The sequence below is a fragment of the Phocoena sinus genome, chromosome 21, assembly GCF_008692025.1.
Source record: "Phocoena sinus isolate mPhoSin1 chromosome 21, mPhoSin1.pri, whole genome shotgun sequence".
Classification (NCBI taxonomy): Eukaryota; Metazoa; Chordata; class Mammalia; order Artiodactyla; family Phocoenidae; genus Phocoena; species Phocoena sinus.
The window spans coordinates 4,158,975-4,180,247 of NC_045783.1; positions in this window are offsets into that span (position 1 = coordinate 4,158,975).

Genomic DNA, 21,273 nt, shown 5'->3' on the forward strand with positions numbered 1-21,273 from the left:
TATTTTCTTCACTTTAATAGTTTCTTCTAATTTTTTGAAAATCAATGGGTGGAATGAGCAGTGTTAAAATTATATTTAGGAACATATATATGTTCAGTGCATTTAGTACAAACATGTATATCTATCTATATACAATGCATTCTTGCCATTCTCATCCTTAAGTGAACCATGCGTCAAGCTTTTTTTTTATTATTTGTACTTCATGAATTGATTACATTATTCTTCAATAGAAAGTACCATTTTTAGAATAAAAACGATTTTTGTATTTTTGTAGAGAAAATGTCACTTCATTTTATTCCTGAATACCTAGTTAAGTTTCCTTTGAAGGCTTAGTGTCTCTGAAACAATAGTCTTGTCTGAATAAGTAGATAACAGTTTAGAACAGCTGCTCTCTTAAAACTACACTTTTACATTGTAAAAGCTTAAATTAATTGAATAGTAGTGATTTAGCTTTCAAAATACGGAGTAAAATCGGATCATTAGCAGATAATTAACAAAGTTGTAGACGAGAGAATCATTTAGATTGAGGATTTATGATTCCATTGGAATAAAAGGTACTAGTTCATTTCCTATTTTGTAGACTAGACTCTGGGCCCAATTTTAAGCCATTTACATACTTAGGAGAGCAGTAAGGAAAAGTAATCTCTAGGTACAGTATGTTATCTGCTTTGGAAAAACACACAAACAGAAAATTGTGTCAGCATTCTATGCTATTTGATAGTATACATATTCTAGAAAGGCATATACCGTGGGTTATTTGAAAAATAGCAGAAGAACAGAAATTTAAAAATGATGGCTTTACCTAAGTTATGACTACCAATGAATGGGTTAAACAGCCTACATGAAACAAATTATCATTGTTTTATGCTTAGAAAAGTAACACATATTCATGCTGTAAAATTTTTTTTTTTTTTTTTGGTGTCCTGATATGCATACCCTGGTAGCAGTGGGGACTGAGGCCCTTTGTATTGAGGCATGACAACTGTGGAGTGCCATTGAAACTCTAGGGGTGCCTGTGAAATCAGCCTGAGCCATACTGTTTAGCTTTTTCTATACTTTGTTTTCCTTTTAAATTAATTTTTATTGAAGTACAGTTGATTTACAATGTTGTTAGTTTCTGCTGTACAGTAAAGTGAATCAGTTATACATATATCCACTCTTCTTTAGATTCTTTTCCCATATAGGCCATTACAGAGTACTGAGTAGAGAGTTCCCTGTGCTGTACAGGAGGTCCTTATTATCTATTTTATATATAGTGGATATGTCAATCCCGATCTCCCGATTTGTCCCCCTGCCTTTCCCCCTGGGTAACTGTAAGTTTGTTTTCTACATCTGTGACTCTATTTCTCTTTTGTAAATAAGTTCATTATATCATTTTTTCAGATTCCACATGTAAGCAATATCATATGATATTTTGTCTCTCTCTGTCTGACTTACTTCACTCCGTATGACAATCTCTAGGTCCATCCATGTCGCTGTCTGTCCTGTTATGCTTCCGTCACTCCCTTGCCCATTTTACTGGAGAACAATCTTGCAGTAAATCATTTACATAAAAACTCCCCTTTGAGGCCTGAGTCTAAGGAATGAGACCTAAAAAATATGAGATGATATTAACATTAGAAATATACATATTATGGAAAGGCCTCCAAAGTCAATCATAATTAATGATTTGATAGATATTCTTTATTTTTTGCTTTTCTATGTATGAACAAATACTTGGAAATTATTTCTTTCAAAATAGATTATTGTACTTTTACTGCTTAATGTGATTTTAATGTACTTTTTTTGAGAAAGAAATGTATATTTTATTTTTGTCAAATACTTATATATTATCTGCCAGCCATGGATTTAAGTACTTTATAAATGTTAACTCATATGATCATCATAAGTGACCCATGAGGCACAGAAAGGTTAAGGAATTTGCTCAAGTTCACATAGTAAACTATGGAGCCAGGATACAAATCCAGGCAGTGAGGCTTCAAATGGCCCACAGACATATAAAAATGCCTTTGCATTCATTCTAAAGAATTGCATAATTAAAACAGTAACATATCACTTTTTTTTTTTTTGGCTGTATGCGGGCCTCTCACTGTTGTGGCCTCTCCCGTTGCGGAGCACAGGCTCCGGACGCACAGGCTCAGCAGCCATGGCTCACGGGCCCAGCCGCTCCGCGGCATGTGGGATCTTCCCGGACCAGGACATGAACCCGTGTCCCCTGCAACGGCAGGTGGACTCTCAACCACTGCACCACCAGGGAAACCCGTGAGATATCACTTTTGCCTATTACACTGGAAAAGATGAAATATTGATAGTTTGATTATAACCTATGCTGATAAGCATGTGAATAAAGAAGCATTCTCACATATTGAAGGTGGAACTGTAAATTTAATGGCACCTTTCTGAAGGGCAATTTGACAAAATTTCGGAAAATTATAAATGAATAAACATATTAACCAACGATTTTTCTTACAACTCTCCTTATAAAAGGACGGGGTTATACACAAGGAGATTTACTCTAGTACTGATTGTAATGAATGTAGTTACTTTTTAAATTTCAAAATAGTCTTAGATTTACAGAACAATAATGAAATAGTACAGAATTCCTTATATATCCCACATTCAATTTCTCATAAGTAAGATGTTAATTCTGATGTTTCTCTAGCTGCTCCAGCTTTTTTATTTTTTAAATTTTTGATTAGAATTAGCATGCCATATCTTTCTAGGGTCCTTTACTTTTAACCTGCATCTTTATATATTCTACAAGAAATCTACTTTAAATATATACTTCATATTTTTTATCTGCTCTGACAGTCTCTGCCTTTTAAGTGGTGTATTTATACCATTCACATTTATAATGTTCATAACTAATACCTATTTATTGGATTTGCTGTGTTTTTGTTCTCTTTTGCTGTCTAGTTTTCATTGAGCACTTATATGATTCCATACTAATTTCTAATTTTCTGAATTAGTATGGAATCATACTAATATGATTCCATACTAATTTCTCTCTTAGCATATCAATTATATTTACTTTTATTTTTCAGTTGTTGCCCTAGAGTTTACAATATATATTTTAATTTTAAATTCACCTTTGAGTAATACTAATATATCACTTCACCTGTAGTACAAGTACCTTGTGACAATATTCCTAATTTCTCCCTTCTGTTTTTTTCCACAACTGGTGTCATCCATTTCACTTATCCATATGCTATCATTACTCAGTACATTCTTACTACTGTTTTAAGCAGTTATATTTTATATTAAGAATAAAAAAAATGAAGGATTTTATTTTAATTCCATTTAATTATTTTCCAATAATCTTCCTTTTATCATTTAACTGAGTATCTGAACTACTTTTCCTTCTGTCTGAAAAAACTTAACATTGCTTTCAGGGAAGGTTTACTGGGGTGAATTTTCTCATTGTTTATGAAAATATTTATCCTTCCTTATTTGAAGGTTGATTTCACTGTATTTAGAGTCATACACTTTTTTTTTAACCACTTTAAATAACTCCTCTAATTGCTTGCATAGTTTATGTCAAGAAATCAATTGTAATTCTTTTCCTATTCTATAATTATGTGCCCCTCTCCCCTGCTTCTTTCAGAAACTTCCCTTGTGTCTGGTTTTCTACCTTTTGCAAGGAGTAAGCCTAAATGTAGGGCTTTTTGTTTGTTTCTTGTATTTATCCCTGTTTGGTATCCTCTGAGCTTACTGAATCTGTGGTTCAGTGTTTGTCTTTAATTTTAGAAAGCCCTCAGCTATTTTTACTCAAAATATTTTGTCTGTTATGTTTTCTCTTTCTGTTTTCTAGTTGTGCATATATTACACCTTTTTGTCTTGGATGGTCTGTTCTGGCTTTTTTTTTTCTTCCCTTTTCTCCCTGCTTTGCATTTCAGTTTGGGAAGTTTCTATTCACTTATCTTCAAGTTGCTTGATTCTATCCTCAGCTTGTTTACTGACCATCAAAGGTATTCATCATTTCTATTACAGTGTTTTTGATTTCTAGCATTTCCCTTTGCCTCTTTCTTAGAACTTTCACCTACTTTCATTACCCTTGTGTTCATGCATGGTAGACTACTCTTTCCATTAGAGCACCTAACATATTATTCATAGTGATTTCAAATTTTTTATTAACAATTCCAACATTTGTGTCATATCTGCCTCTGGTCTAATGATTGCTTTGTCTCTTCAGACTGTTTTATCTTGCCTTTAGTCATATCTTGCAACCTTGTAATTTTGTTGAAAGTCAGATATTATGTATCAGTTATGGCTATTGAGGCAAACAGACCTTTCTATTGTGAGGTTTTGTTACTCTGGCTAAGAGTTGGGCCCTGTTTAATATTTGCTTTGGCTATAGGTGCCAGAGGTTTCGCATTTCACATTCCCCTGGTATCCTTGTTTTGTCTTATCTCTTGACTTGGCTTCCCTAGGTAATCTTCCTCAAAGAAAGTCTGTATCTTGCTGCTTTTCAACTACCACTGGTACTACACCGGTGCCCTATTGCTGTGGTAGTAAGGTGTGGGGTAGTGGAGGCGTTCTACAATCTTCTGTTCATGTCTCAGTCATTTAATGGATTCATCCTTTGGAACTGTGACCTTCATAAGTCTTTCTCCTCAGTGGAATAGCTTTTTTCCCCAACTTCCTTCTCTGGCTGCAGCACGCCCTGTCTATTACCTTGAAGCCTTGAGCTTTATTCATTGTAGGGTTTTGTTTTGTTTTGCCCTTCATGAGTCAGGAAGGATAAAAGGGGCTGCAGTCGGAGGAATGGTCTTTCCCCAGTAGAGATAAGTCTCTGGCAAAGTTTTCCCTGTGGAGAGTTATGGAGAAGTCTATGTGAAATATACCAAGGAGACTTTATTTATGGCTCACAATGATTATTCTTCCCCTCCTTCCTGGAGCCATGTGGGGGACGTTCTTAGAACCTCATCATGAGAACCTAGTAGTTTTCCTACAGGTAGAGCCCACAAGAGTATAGGACACTTCTAAGACTGCTGTCCCCAGCAGCTTTTCCTTCCAACACAAGTCTACATTCCCAAGCAGTTCATCAAAATTATCATTTAAATGTTCCTAACAATTATGGTTCCAGCAGCTTCTGCTCCAGGTAAAGAGATTTTGGCTGGTTCTTATTAGATGAGCCTGTACCTCCAAATTTCAGGTGGCAGATTACCCTGCAATCTCTGTCCTCTTGTGGGTCCAGGAAGAGTTGCTTCTTTTCAGTCTGTCCAGTTTCTTGTGGTAAGGACAGGAGTGGTGACTTTTTTACGTGTTGGAGCTGAAACCAGAATTGATACTGTTATATTTTAGATAGGGCTCTTCTTTCCACGGTATGAAATGTGGCCATATTTGTAAATATCTTATTTTTTTCTCAGTTTCATAGCATTATGTTACATCATCTATGAATTTCATGATTTCATAATTAAGGTCAACTATTCCTATTTTCGGAACTGTTACAGATTATATTCTTAATATTTTGTTTATTTCAGTGGTATTTGGGAAAGGACTAGAGACAAATAGTTTAATATATATTGTTACCTTGAAACACAAAGTCAGCAATGTTGGGATATAAAAAAATTATCTACCATGAAAAAAGGATTAATGGATTCTGTAGTAATCTTCATAGAACAAGTTTTGTATGAAACCCTTCAGAAAGTCAACTAAATTGTGACTAGCTCTTGAATCTTAAAATTAGGTAGAAATACTGGAAGTCAATCATAAAAATGTGATTATTAATGTGGAGGAATAGTTTTATAGATATTTATGTAAATTTGAAAACTGTTGCCTAGTTAAGCAGCAGCAAAAGGCTAAGATAAGTGTTCACAAACACTTTTATGATGTAAAACAAGTAGTTTAGCAGAATAAAGATTATGCTGATGGTCTGAATGAGCATCAAGGTTAAAATTAAATTAAAATTGAAATAAATTAAGGAAATGCATTAGAATGTGGAATCTATTTAAAGGTAGATGTTTGAATATGTGCAACACACGTAGTAAGATGATATAAAAATGAGGAAAATTATGAAAAAAACTATTGAATTCTAAAACTCTGAAATAAATTGATAGTGGGTTTTTCCCCCAAATGTCTTTTTCTTCTTTATATGTGTTGACTATTTCAAAAGCCAAATACAGCTTAAAAAAAAAAGTGACACTAGCCCTTAAGGAATATCCAATTGTGAAAACAAAATAAAGCTCTATAAATAAAATACACACATACATAAAACATAAGTGTAACCATAAATGTAGTTGTCAGAATTTATGTGGATACCTGTGGGAAAACAGTGCGCATGTGGATTTGACTGTGTTACAGACTGAATTTAAATGTAATGACTTTTACTAATTTGCAGTCTATCTAAATTTCCATTCAGTAGGAGGCTGTAATCTAATTTATAGTTGTATTCAAAATAAATTAGAATGGTCTGAGGTTGGAATGTAAAATATTTTTGGCATAAACATTTAAAAATGACCAAAATCGTGTGTGGTTTTTTTTTTTTTTTTGATTTTTGGGCTTTTTTGGCCCCCCCTGCCTTTTTTTTTTTTTTTACTGATGCTTTTAAAAATGGTAATTAAGCACATATATATTTGGGATTCTAATCTGCACTGAACGATATGGTTTAGTATCAAGAAGTATATGACATAAACTAAGTATAACTCAAGTGATGCTACCTTACCTGAGGAACTAAAATGTTCATAAAACGACAATGAGTAGCACAGTCAGCTTAAAATTACGAGCTAATTTTTGGACTGCTTTTCCAGTGCTGGAAAAGCACTGGTCTGGAGAGCAGTGGTCTTCAAAATGGGGTCCACATATTTCTGAGGGTATGCCAAAATGTCCTGAGTATATACATACAGATAACTTAAAAGATGTTAACATCACATCTTCAACCTCTGTACATACTTTTCTTAAAATTAATCAGCCAGATTATACCAGCATGTACCCATTTTCTAAAGAAAGGCATTTCTTCTTTCTTAGTCTAGGCATTGCCCTGAGTGTAAAATATCCTGGAGCAATGTATAAAGAAGATGCACTGCATACTGGTGTTCGTATTGAGAAAATGTGAGACTAGTGACTAGGAAACACATTTATTTCAAGTCAAGTGGTCTTCAACTCTTGGCTCAGGGCAAAAATTGAGTAAAACCAGAACCAAGCTATTAACCAATGAAACATAGGGTTTATTTCTGATGGTAGAGTACTATATGATTTTTGAGTTTTAAATCGGTAGGGGTTTAAATAATTGTGACACTGCTATATCACAGCACATTTCTTTCTGTTTTACTTATTTACGTGAAGATGTTTTCTCAGTGGTTATGGTAACAAAGTTGAAAAAGAAAAGTAGAGTTGATGCAGAACACTGCCATATTCAACCAATAAATAATATTGATTTAGAGATCCATAAACTAAATTCAAAGGCTTATTAATTTAAGATGTATTTTGAAAAAGTGTTCATTTCATTTGTATTTAATATTTATGCATGACAGGCATTTATTTAAATCAATTATATATAAGTAATAATTATTACTACTTAGTCCCGAGAAAATTTATTTAAATATTTGACCCTTATAATTACATGAAATAATGAGTGTACAAATAGGTACACATACATAAATGCAGTTTAATATGTATATATATTTTGCAAGAGAAAATCAATAAAATATTTTAAGCATAAAACAGTTTAAATTTTTGGAATTATAAATATGCCTTCAAAGAAAAGCAAGAATGACCTTTTTTGGGTCTTACAAAGACTTTTGACATAGTTTTTAAATTAATGAAATATGGTACCAAATAGCTATGATACATAAACTTGATTACATTTTAAATAATATAATAATTTTTGTTTAGAATCACCCTATATACAATATATTGGAAATTATTTACTTATAACTGCTGAGTTTTGTGAAGAAAAATTTGACAAATATGTGCAAGGGATTTGACAGTTTGTAAAGTTCTTTAAGGGGTAGTTATATAAAATATTCAAAGCTACTGCTGTACATAATATAAGAGCAAGGATCTAGATCTGGTGAGAAGAGATCGGTGAGACGGGGGACATAAGATGAGCACTGAGGGAGAGGTGTCATCAGTCTTAGAGACAAGCAAGTGATGGGGGTAAGTATCTGGATAGATAGGAGTGTAGACATTATAAGGAGATCCAGCCATAAAATAGTGTGTCAGAACTATGTGATGGGATTGAAATGCTGGTGTCCTGCAAAATTATGGAAATCCTTAAAAATTAAACAATTTTGGGTTTGATTTATGAGCAAGTTAATATCTTTTGAAAGTTTTTGAGCTTGAGAGTTCAAGCATTATATTAACAACTGTATTTATAATTTTACTTACATATTGATTGATAAATGATTTATATAGTATACATATAATAACCACTATATTGTCACAATTTCTCTTAATAATTATAATAAGTATTATTTTTAGCTATGACATAAATTTCTATCCAATCATTTAAGGAAAATAAAAATCACTGTGTCACACAGTGTTGCTGAGAGTGTCAAGAAGATTCAGGTACAAGAGTAGAACAAGCCTGAAAGCTGTCTCAGAGGAGAACTGTTAAGGGGCATTTATACAATCCCAGAGATATTTAGAAAATATGGTATCACTTACGTTGCTTTCAACAATATAACATGGGGCTTCCCTGGTGGTGCAGCGGTTGGGAGTCTGCCTGCCAATGCAGGGGACACGGGTTCGAGCCCTGGTCCACGAAGATTCCACATGCCGCAGAGCAAACTAAGCCCGTGTGCTGCAACTACTGAGCCTGCTCTCTAGAGCCCGTGAGCCACAACTACTGAAGCCCGCACGCCTAGAGCCTGTGCTCTGCAACATGAGAGGCCACTGCAGTGAGAAGCCTGCGCACCCCAACGAAGGGTAGCCCCTGCTTGCCGCAACTAGAGAGAAGCCCATGAGCAGCAACAAAAGACCCAGCACAGCCAAAAATAAATTAAAAAAACAACAACAGTATAACATAACATAACATTCCTTTCCAAGAAGTTAGATGTCTTCACTAGGTAGCCAGAAGCTTCGCATTCCTCTTCCTCGCATTCCTCACATTCAGGTTAGCACCTGACATACGGTCCTGCTCAGTAGTCTAGGTATATTGTTAAGGAATTGTTAAGTAAAAACTGATGCAGTACAAATAGTGGTTATCCTTATAGTTAGTACCATATAGGCTGTGGTTATTGCTTGCAAAATTAATTTTCACTTATATCAAAATGCCTGCACTTAAACCCAGCACCATAAAACAAACGAAAGGAGGGCCAGAGGGGAAACAAAGATTTTGAAGACTTTACTTCAGGACTGAAAATAGGGAAAAGAAACAAGACTACAAGTGATCTCTTCGGACACAGTGCATAAAAACACAGTAGACAAAGGCCAACCCTTGGAAAATTCCCAGGGGTAAGACAGAGCAAAACTAGCCAAGGGATAAAACAAATCAATCGTTAGAGTCATGTTGAAAGGCATTCAGAATACTGTAGTGATAGTACAGGCAGGGCAAAACAAAAAACAAAACAAAACCTACGTTTAAAGAAGACCATCATGATTAGCAGTGACAAAAGAGAAAAACACAGAGCAATGGTTTTGAGTGAAAAACCATCTGAGGATTCTGGTGTGAAAAAAGAAAAAGATACATATCAAACTTGATTGACCCAAATCCGTAACTGCACCATAATTGTGTGGCTTTCCAAATAAGAAGACCCATCTAAGCACTGAGATAAAGGAGTTCCACTTAGGACACAGCCTGTGGTTCTCAACACCAGGGAATGTGTAATCTGGAATTTCAGGCTGAGAGTGCCGAAAATATTGATGCATACCTGTGTTTGAAAAAACTTGCCTTCAACTTTTTAAAAAACTAGGTTGACATTAACCTGGTGTTGTGAGAATACGGACTTCAGGTGCAGATCAATGCATTCTTAAAATAGTGTCTGATAATTTAGAATGGTTATTTAGCTGCCCTTTACATTGATTCCAGAAGAGCATATTGTACTAAAAAATATTTGATCTTGTTTTTTCCCAGAGATACAACCATAATGTAAGAAGAGAACTGGGTAGATACTGAAAAATTATGGGATATTTTAGTAAAAGTCAACATCTTTTAGATAGAAAAGCAGCATTCAATGCCAATAAACATAATTGAAATATTCAAAACTTGTGTATCTATTTGAACAAGATAGCTTTTATTCTGCCTCCTATCAGTAACTTATATGATGCTTAACGTGGTATGAGGACTCTTCTAGATGCTTAAAGGAGTAAATAATATAATTACTATAATTACCACATGAAATAGATGATAAAATTCCTAGCTGTTTGCTTTTTCTTTAAAAATTAGCATGCAAAATAAAAACAGGATTGTGAGTATGTATAAAAACTGCAATATATATCTGTTTTAAAGTCATTAGGAAATAGTGATAAGTAAGTCTGAGGTAAAGGCAAAATTTTTTTCACAAGGGAAATACTTCTACCTCTTTATCTTACTAGTAGTAAAGCTGAGACAGATTTATTTTACATGTATAAAAAGAAAAGATTGCATTTTTGTTGTCAAGTGATAACAATTTCACTGTAACCTTCAAGACTATCTTGTGTTACTTTTAGACAAGATGGATGTGTTACTAAAATAAAATGATGGATAAGCTGAGATACTGTGGAAATACAGATCCTGGAAAAAGGGAAGTTCGAGGGAAGTGAAAGTATTAAAAGTGAGATTGATTGCTCTGGCAGTAAGTAATAGTGGATTTCAAACATTTTAAGTAGATCCGCAAGACCTCCAACATTTACATATGGAAGTTCAGGATCACATATTGTTTAAACTTTGAAACTGCACATGTATCCAGTGTCGTATTCGTTATGGCAGTTCCATCATGATGTTTATACGAAGTAGGGAGGCTAAGAATGAACGTATTCAATCTAGCACTTAATCAAAGGCAAATGAACTAACTATATTGTAACATAAAAGATCGTATATTACTGTAATTCACTGCGACGCCTTCTGCCCAAGAACCCACAAGCAGTAGGTCACTGAGATGGAAAATGAATTACTGCAGTGTGCTGTTTGAGGTGTGGAATAAGGGTGACGGTAGTCAAAGAGGCATTCCCATAATGATCCTTCTATAGCATTACCTCTTACATCTTCAGTACAGATAACAACTTTTTACCATATAATTTCTTTGGACTAAACCCCTTTTTGGCATAAATGCTTTTTTTTTAACCTCAAACATACTAGACTATATACCTTATAAAAAGTCATATGTTGGGCCTCCCTGGTGGCGCAGTGGTTGAGAGTCTACCTGCCGATGCAGGGGACGCGGGTTCGTGCCCCGGTCCGGGAAGGTCCCACGTGCCACGGAGCGGCTGGGCCCGTGAGCCGTGGCCGCTGGGCCTGCGCTCCGCAACGGGAGAGGCCACAGCAGTGAGAGGCCCGCGTACCGCAAAAAAAAAAAAAAAAAAAAAAAAAAGTCATATGTTGACATTTGGTCTTAGGTGAAAACCCACTCATCAACACGCCAGTGTTCTGTTGAGCAAGATACTTGAAGCACAGCTATCGAGTGAGGCTATCAAGGCAGTGCGGTAAGAAGCTTCAGGCCCTTGTTGCCCACAGCAACACTGAAGACGCAACTGGAGACGAGCTGAAACTCTGGAAAATGGTCAGTCAAGAAAATGACGCACTCAAAATGGACGGCATTTTACTAGCCCCTGCTCCGACCCCCCAAAGTGCAGCACGGTGGGGTGCATGAGATGACCCTCTGGCCCATTTCCCTCCTTTTTAGTTGCAGGGAACAGAGTAAACCTTATTTGCCCTGTTCTAACCTGCTTGGGGGCTACCTGAGGGATTGGTTTCTGTTTCACCTAACTGAAAACTCTGATGGGGAAATCTGCATAGCTGGGATCTCAGGCTCTGAAAAGCTATGGGAAGCAGTGGGCACAGCCTGTGAAAGCCGAAAGGGGCTACAGACCCACAATCAGCGGGGACAAAAGATTATGGGTAGAGTAATAATAGAACATCTAAGGTACTGAGAAGACGCTTGGGAGAGAAAAGTCATTTTAAAACATATTTGTATATGGGGAATGGGCAAAAGAACACACAGAAATGTGGAGTGAGGCATGGCCAGAAAAGATGTTAGAAGATTTTACACCTTGGAACCAGGTTGATCCCAAGGCTCAGAACATGCCCTGCTAACTAATGAAATTCTTCCCTAGCACAAAGCAAGTTTGTAAAGACTGGGAGAGGTGACTGTTTTTCGTTTTACAGAATGCCAATTTTCAACAAAAATCACAAGGCTTACAAAGAAATGGGAAAACGTGACACATTCATAGGAAGAAATAAAGTGGTAGATATTGTTCTTGAAGAAACACAGATGGGGACATTACTACTGATCTTAAAGAAAAACGTCCAGAATATATAAAGAAAACCCAATACTCAACAACAAATAAATGAACAGTCTAATTCAGAATTGGGCAAAGGACTTGTAAAGAACTTCATCAGTGATGGAAGAACATTAAAGCATTGCTATAATCTCTAAAATATTTTTCTCCAAGTGTAACTCTTGGTATTCTGTCACTTGCCAAAATTTGAGCATTTCAACATAAATTTTTCAAATAAGAAATGATAGTAGTTAAGAGTTGCCATTGTTTAAGATACTCATGTAATTCAGTGACTAGACTGAAATCTTTGAATAAATTGACTTTCTCAAGGTAGAAACCCCAATATGAGCCAGTCTTGTCATTTGCATATTAGAGGTAAGAAAACTCTAATTTAGAAGTTTGAATAACTTGTTCAAACCACACGACTAAATTGGTTAAGTGAAGACTTGAATTATTTACTTTTCTCCCTTAACACTGGTTTAAATTCAGATACACTAGCAATAACCAATATTAACGATAGCATTCTGCCATTAACAACAGGATGTCTATATATTATGCTTCCGTTTCCTAAGTTTGTAGTAGTCCTATCACATGACCTTTAAAGAAGCATTTTTTTTTTTAACATCTTTATTGGGGTATAATTGCTTTACAGTGGTGTGTTAGTTTCTGCTTTGTAACAAAGTGAATCAGGTATACATATACATAAGTTCCCATATGTCTTCCCTCTTGCGTCTCCCTCCCTCCCAATCTCCCTATCCCACCCCTCCAGGCTGTCACAAAGCACCGAGCTAATATCCCTGTGCCATGCGGCTGCTTCCCACTAGCTATCTACCTTAGTGTGTATATGTCCATGACTCTCAAAGAAGCATTTATTTTTTAAAAGTAAATTAGATTTTCTGTACAAACAAAAAATGGAAACTAAGACATTTTACTTGTTACTTCAAACATGAGACAATATTTATCGTCACTTCCATAATTTATTAGCAAGAGAATAAAATGTAAGTTTAAGTTAATTATAGCTCATATGTTAGGATTTTTTATTGTCTGCTGCTTTTAGACAAATGTGTGATCTTTCCCATGATTCTTAGTTCAGGCTATCATAAGACCAATACTATTAGCAGGAATAGTCATGTGGGCTTAGTTGGCATTCTTCATAGAAATTTCAGTACACCACAGGCTAGAGAAGACATTATTTGCAGAGTAATTACATATTCTGTTTCCTGGGACAATGTCTTCTATATATAGAACTGAATATTGTTAGATGACTTGTGTCATTTTAGAAGACTTATAACAGGTTTTTAAAAAAAAATTTTATTGGGGTATAGTTGATTTACCATGTTGTGTTAGTTTTAGGTGTACGGCAAAGTGGATCTGTTATACATATACATATATACATTCTTTTTTAGATTCTTTTCCCATATAGGCCATTACAGAATACTGAGGAGAGTTCCCTGTGCTATACAGTAGGCCCTTATTATCTATTTTATATATAGTAGTGTGTATGTGTCAATCCCAATCTTCCAATGTATCCCTCTCCCACTTACCCCCTAGTAACTGTAAGTTTATTTTCTACATCTGTGACTCTGTTTCTGTTTTGTATAATAGATAAGTTCACTTGTAGCCTTCTTTTACATTCCACATATAAGTGATATCATATGATGTTTGCTTTACTCTGGCTGACTTACTTCACTCAGTATGACAATCTCTAGGTCCCTCCATGTTGCTGCAAATGGCATTATTTCATTATTTTTTATGGCTGAGTAATATTCCATTGTATGTATGTATGACATCTTCTTTATCCATTTCTCTGTTGATGGACATTTAGGTTGCTTCCACGTCTTGGCTATTGTAAATAGTGTTGCAATGAACACAGGGGTGCATGTATCATTTCAAATTATGGTTTTCTCCATATATATGCCCAGGAGTGGGACTGCTGGAGCATTTGGTAGTTCTATTTTTAGTTTTTTAAGGAATCTCCATACTGTTCTCCATAGTGGCTGAACCAATTTACATTCCCACCAACAATGTAGGGGGGTTCCCCTTTCTCCACACCCTCTTTCAGTGTTTATTGTTTGTAGGTTTTTGATGATGGCCATTCTGACTAGTGTGAGGTGATAACGTCCTTGTAGTTTTGATTTGCATTTCTTTAATAAGTAGTAAAGTTGAACATCTTTTCATGTGTTTGTTGGCCATCTGTATTTCTTCTTTGGAGAAATGTCTATTTAGGTCTTCTGTCCATTTTTTGATTGGGTTTTTTGTTTTTCTTATACTGAGCTGCATGAGCTGTTTGTATATTTTGGAGATTAATCCCTTGTCAGTTGCTTTGTTTGCAAATATTTTCTAACATTCTGAGGGTTGTTTTTTCTTCTTGTTTATGGTTTCCTTTGCTGTGCAAAAGCTTTTAAGTTTCATTAGGTCCCATTTGCATATGCTCGTTTTTATTTTCATTACTCAAGGAGGTAGATCAAAAAAGATCTTGCTGCAATTTACGTCAGAGAGTGTTCTCCCTGTGTTTTCCTCTAAGAGTTTTATAGTGTCTGGCCTTACATTTAGGTCTTCAATCCATTTTGAGTTCATTTTTGTGTGTGGTGTTTCTTTCCGATCTTTCGTTGTCAGTGTATAGAAATGCAGGAGATTGCTGTGCATTAGTTTTGTATCCTGCAACTTTACCAAATTCATTGATGAGCTCTAAGAGTTTTCTGGTAGAATCTTTTTTTTTCTTTTAATATCTTTATTGGAGTATAATTACTTTACATTTTTGTGTTAGTTTCTGCTGTATAACAAAGTGAATCAGCTATACATATACATACATACTCACATCCCCTCCCTCTTGCGTCTCCCTCCCACCCTCCCTATCACACCCCTCTAGGTGGTCACAAAGCACTGAGCTGATCTCCCCGTGCTATGTGGCTGCTTCCCACTAGCTATCTATTTTACATTTGGTAGTGTATATATGTCCATGCCACTCTCTCACTTCGTCCCAGCTTATCCTTCCCCCTCCCCATGTCCTCAAGTCCATTCTCTATGTCTGTGTCTTGATTCCTGTCCTGCCCCTAGGTTCTTGAGAACCTTTTTTTTTGATTCCATATATATGTGTTAGCACATGGTATTTGTTTTTCTCTTTCTGATTTACTTCACTCTGTATGATGGACTCTAGGTCCATCCACCTCACTACAACTAGCTCAATTTCGTTCCTTTTTATGGCTGAGTAATATTCCATTGTATATATGTGCCACATCTTCTTTATCCATTCATCTGTCGATGGACACTTAGGTTGCTTCCATGACCTGGCTATTGTAAACAGTGCTGCAATGAACATTGGGGTACATGACTCTTTTTGAGTTATGGTTTTCTCAGGGTATATGCCTAGTAGTAGGATTGCTGGGTCATATGGTAGTTCTAGTTTTAGTTTTTAAGGACCCTCCATACTGTTCTCCATAGTGGCTGTATCAACTTACATTCCCACCAGCAGTGCAAGACGGTTCCTTATTCTCCACACACTCTCCAGCATTTATTGTTTGTAGATATTTTGATGATGACCATTCTGACTGGTGTGAGGTGATACCTCATTGTGGTTTTGATTTGCATTTCTCTAATGATTAGTGATGTTGAGCATCCTTTTGTGTGTTTGTTGGCACTCTGTATATCTTCTTTGGAGAAATGTCTATTTAGCTCTTCTGCCCATTTTTGGATTGGGTTGTTTGTTTCTTTGATATTGAGCTGCATGAGCTGCTTGTATATTTTGGAGGTTAATCCTTTGTCAGTTGCTTCATTTGCAAATATTTTCTCCCACACTGAGGGCTGTCCTTTTGTCTTGTTTATGGTTTCCTTTGCTGTGCAAAAGCTTTAAAGTTTCATTAGGTCCCATTTGTTTATTTTTGGTTTTGTTTCCATTTCTCTAGGAGGTGGGTCAAAAAGGATCTTGCTCTGGTAGAATCTTTATGGTTTTGTATGTATAGTATGTCATCTGCAAACAGTGACGGTTTTATTTCCTTTCCAATCTGGATTCCTTTTATTTCTTTTTCTTCTCTGATTGCTGTAGCTAGAACTTCCAAAACTATGTTGATTAATAGTGGTGAGAATGGGCATCCTTGTCTTGTTCCTGATCTTAGAAGAAATACTTCCAGTTTTTCACCTTTGAGAATGATGTTTGCTGTGGGTTTGTTGTATATGGCCTTTATTATGTTGCTGTCATTTGTCATATATGGCCTTTTTTATGTTGATATAGGTTCCCTGTATTCCCACTTTCTAGAGAGTTTTTATCATAAATGGGTGTGGAATTTTGTCAAAAGCTTTTTCTGAGTATACTGAAAGGATCATACAGTTTTTATTCTTCAATTTGTTGATGTGGTGTATCACACTGATTGATTTGCGAATACTGAAAAATCCTTGCATCCCTGGCATAAATCCCACTTGATCATGGTGATCCTTTTACTGTGTTGTTGGATTCGGTTTGCTACCATTCTGTTGAGAATTTTTGTGTCTGTGTTCATCTGTGATATTGGCCTGTAATTTCCTTTTTCTGTGGTATCTTTGTCTGGTTTTGGTATCAGGCCTGATACTGGCCTTGTAGAATGAGCTTTGGAGTGTTCCTTCCTCTGAACTTTTTTGGAGGAGTTTCAGAAGGGTAGGTGTTAACTCTTTAAATGTTTGATAGAATCCACCTAACGCAGGCTTATTTTTAACAAACTGACAATTTTAGGGAAAACAAAATCTAGTAATTCTTTGTTAGTCTGAGACCCTTGAAATAGTTACATTGCTTTGCATATGAATAAATATAGGGATAAAATAAGGAATATAAATGAGAATATAGATGTAGATATTGCTGTAGATGTAGATACAGACATAAATAGTGATAGAGAAAGGGGACACTAGAAGTGAATTTTGGATTTTAAAATCCTTATAATTAAGCGGTTTTAGATTTTCAATAGAGTCTAAACATAATTCAAAAATAAAAGATACTTCATTCAAACCTTATTTCTTTAGGACTAATATTCAGCTTTTGCCTTAGTTTCACTTTAACCTTGGTGAGATTCTGTATAGGCTACCTGAAAGCAGAGAAATTATAAATAGATGACATGTTGAGAATATTATCAGAATTAATGTTATATTTATTTTTACATAATTATAGTATTGAACTAAACATCTAGAAAGTAATTTTGTTTTTCCACTTTCAGTGTTTTTTCCAGAGTTATCTACTTTGAGTACACTTTCAGGTGCAGCTGCTGTTGGAAATTCAGGTGAAGGCCATGTCGAGGGCATGTGTTTAAACATCTATCTTTGGTACCGAAATGATGCCCTCTTCACAGGGCTTTACCCTCACCATTTTTACTTTTCATTTATTTGCAGTGGCCTTGTTAATAAGAACCCTAAAAGAAATCTCTGGCCTCAACTTTGATTCATCTTATTACATTTCAAAAGTTACTAAGCTTAGTTTTATATTTCTTATATTGAAGATAAACATACTATCCATCAAGTTATGTTTCTTGTAGGAAGCGAAAAAGTTCAGTTAATTCAATTCAAACTGCAGTTTCAATGTGATCAGTATCTAAAAATTCCCTGAACATCAGGGTGATTTTACACACGTGGGTAGGACTGTAGAAATACTTCTGGCTTTGTAACACTTTGTATAAGAGAAACACTATTTTGAAAACCGTGTAGTTATTTAAAGAGGGATGCTCTGGTTCATTTTCTTTAAAACACTTCAATATGTCTATTTCGGAAAAGACCTGTGTTTTAGTCCTTCTCCCAGATGCTAAAATATCTGTTAGGCCTACTCAGTGTTTTGAAAAGAAATGTTTATTTCTTTACTGCATCAAAATATTTTCTTTCTCTATGTATTTTAAACAATTTGAACATATAAATCATATCCTTGGTATTTGTATGTCCTGATGTATTTGCATCTAAACGACATTCAGCGAAAATGAAACACTGCTGAGGATGACTTGCAACCACAGAATATCAAGTGCTAATGATCTTTCTTCTTTCAATAATATGAACAAGATGACAGAATTATCTGTAGGTTTTCATGCGTTTAAATTTTGTTTTTCCTTTCCTTCCTGCTGTAAGGCCCATCTGTGGATACAGGCTTCTGCCTAATAAATAGGGGAAAGGGGCAGGTGTGAATTCGTAGACTGGAAACTCGGGAGGAAAAGACTGATGTGCTGATTTGTTTTTGTATACCTGCCCGAAAGCTGAGGGATGAGTGTAATCTGATAATCATAAATAATAGACACCCTCATCAGCTGGGGTGGGAAAGGAAATGGCGGCAGTCTGCATCAGAGGGAGGAGGACCAGCTGTTGCTGCTACCGATGAATTAGAGGAAAGCTTTCCCCAAAACAGCCGAAAGCAGCTGGGAAGGACAGTGCAGACCTGCCTCTTCAGTCAAACAAAAACTTCTTTCCTTCAACAACGTAGAAATTTGAGAGTACATTTATTGTCCAATGAAAAATTGGATGCAGAGACATTCATCAGTACTTCTCCCACTCTTTTAAGAGGTTTAGTGATCCTGTTATATTTCCCCCTTTTCCAGTGGGAAAGAAACCAAGCTTCCTTCTTTTCCAGGACAAATTATTTAGTGGCAAATTATTTAGTCATGAAAAGTCATTAAGTGAATAATGATGAGATTCTCTTTTAATTACTTGGTTATTGTTACCAATGTCATCATGGCTATCAAATAATAAAAATACCTCCCTGGTGGCGCAGTGGTTGGGAGTCCACCTGCCGATGCAGGGGACACGGGTTCGTGCCTCGGTCCGGGAAGATCCCACATGCCACCGAGCGGCAGGGCCCGTGAGCCATGGCCAGTGAGCCTGCGCGTCTGGAGCCTGTGCTCCGCAACGGGAGAGGCCACAACAGTGAGAGGCCCGTGTACTGCCAAAAAACAAAAAAACCTCCAGAATTTGAAATGAAATGAAAATGATATATTCAAGGGGTGTTTTTTAAAGCTCTAAAAATGACTTCCATATATATTTTCCATTTCATTATAAAAAATATTGGAAGGAGATAAGGCATGTATTATAACCAGTTAATAGCTAATCAAGAGAAAATAGTAGTCATACAGGTAGGTAGTGAGTCTGACCTGCATGTAATTTATTCCTCTGGAGTCCTCCACTCTTTCCATATCCTATTTCACTCTCTTTAATAATATATTGTTAAAATACATCCTTAGCATTCCTTCTTTTTATTACAGGCTGTCATTTTTCCTTACAAATGACAATGTCTCATGCTTCTTTCAGGTAATTAAATATCTCTCAGAAAAGATGGTCATACTATGATTTAGCCTCACATTTCCATATTCATAAACTCTTCATTTAGAAGAGGTAACTTCTTTCTGCTTGCAGATGGAATTCAATTTCCATATTGACCGCACAGGAACACTTGAAATACATTACCATTACAAGTTAACAACAATATGGTAACTTGTATTGGAATGCATATTTACATATAGCTCAGAGTAGCCACTGAAATTGGCCACTCTGGGAAAGAAAGGAAGAAAACTCTGTTCCACTCCAAAAGTCCTTGTTCTAAAACTTCACCAAGTGAACTCATCATGTTAAGGTGATGTCATTAGCTGTGAGGCTGGGCTTCAACTCAGTAGCAAAATGTCAAGAGTTTGAATGGAAAAAGGTAATCTAATATATATTTGGATCAAAAGGAAACTATAACTTTGAAAGTCATACGTCAAAAGGAAATTTGGTTCTATCTCTATGGTCTGTCTTGCTGTTAAATGATATTCTTGAAAGTCAGAAACCATTTACAAAATAATAGAATGGCCAGGAATTATTTATTAGGAACAGAAATTTCCTGTCTTCCTTTCTAAACATCTCAAGCATGGCAATATACATCAGTCGTTCAAAGATTCTTCAAGCTGTTTGTTATAACTGATTGTTTTTCATTTATTTTTGAGCCCAGAGCATATTCTTACTGTGTAGTGCTTTGATTTCGTGAAACTTACAGAAACCACTCAAAATCATTTTCTGTTACTAATACATGTTTTGATTTGGTGTGTTTTCAAAGCACAATTATTTTAAAATTCAAGTAGAATGCAACAACACTTTCTTTAGATCTAAACTAAGTTTTAGTTTCAAATAGGTTAACTAAGTTCGCATGTTATAAATACATTTTAAATTGTTAGGAATTTATTGAATAGATAATATTTGCAAAGGTAAAATAAAATTCAAACAGTGAAGGCATATATATATGTATATGCACATATCTCTATACATATATATGTGTATATAGATGTATGTGTGTATGTGGATAAACCAAAATGAAAGTTAATCTTCCAGTGACCTTTTGTCCTCTGGGACTCAGATTTCCACAAATGCCACCATAGAAGAAGCAACTGTCAAGTGTTGCTTGTGTAGTAATCCAGTAATTGCCATTCACCTTTTCCATTACTTCTTCCATCCTAGATGCTACACACCATAGACACTGTTCTACAAACTCTTTCCATATAGCATTTTGCTCTGGGGGTGGGGTTCATATCAGTGATGGCTGTGACACATTGTTTTTGTTTGTTTTTTCGGTTTCATAGTACTTCATTGCAAGGGGATATTATACTTCATTAGTTTTGTGTTGTTGGACACTAAATTGGTTTGTATATTTTGTGACTACAAACATACCCCAATGAATAGCATTGTATTGTACGTACCTATCTTTACGTATATACCCATGGGCTCATAGTTGGATGTAAAATCTTAAACATTGAGTTGCTAAATCAAATTATGTGACATGTGATAATTCTGATAGATATTAGCTAGTTAACTGGACCAAAACTGGGAGTGGTTCTTGTTATGGGAGTGTTCCTCACTCCACACTCTGAGCAGCAAGTTATTATCACACTAGCTTTCTTAATTTGTAGTAATATATATATATATATATATATATATATATCATGATTTTAATTTTCA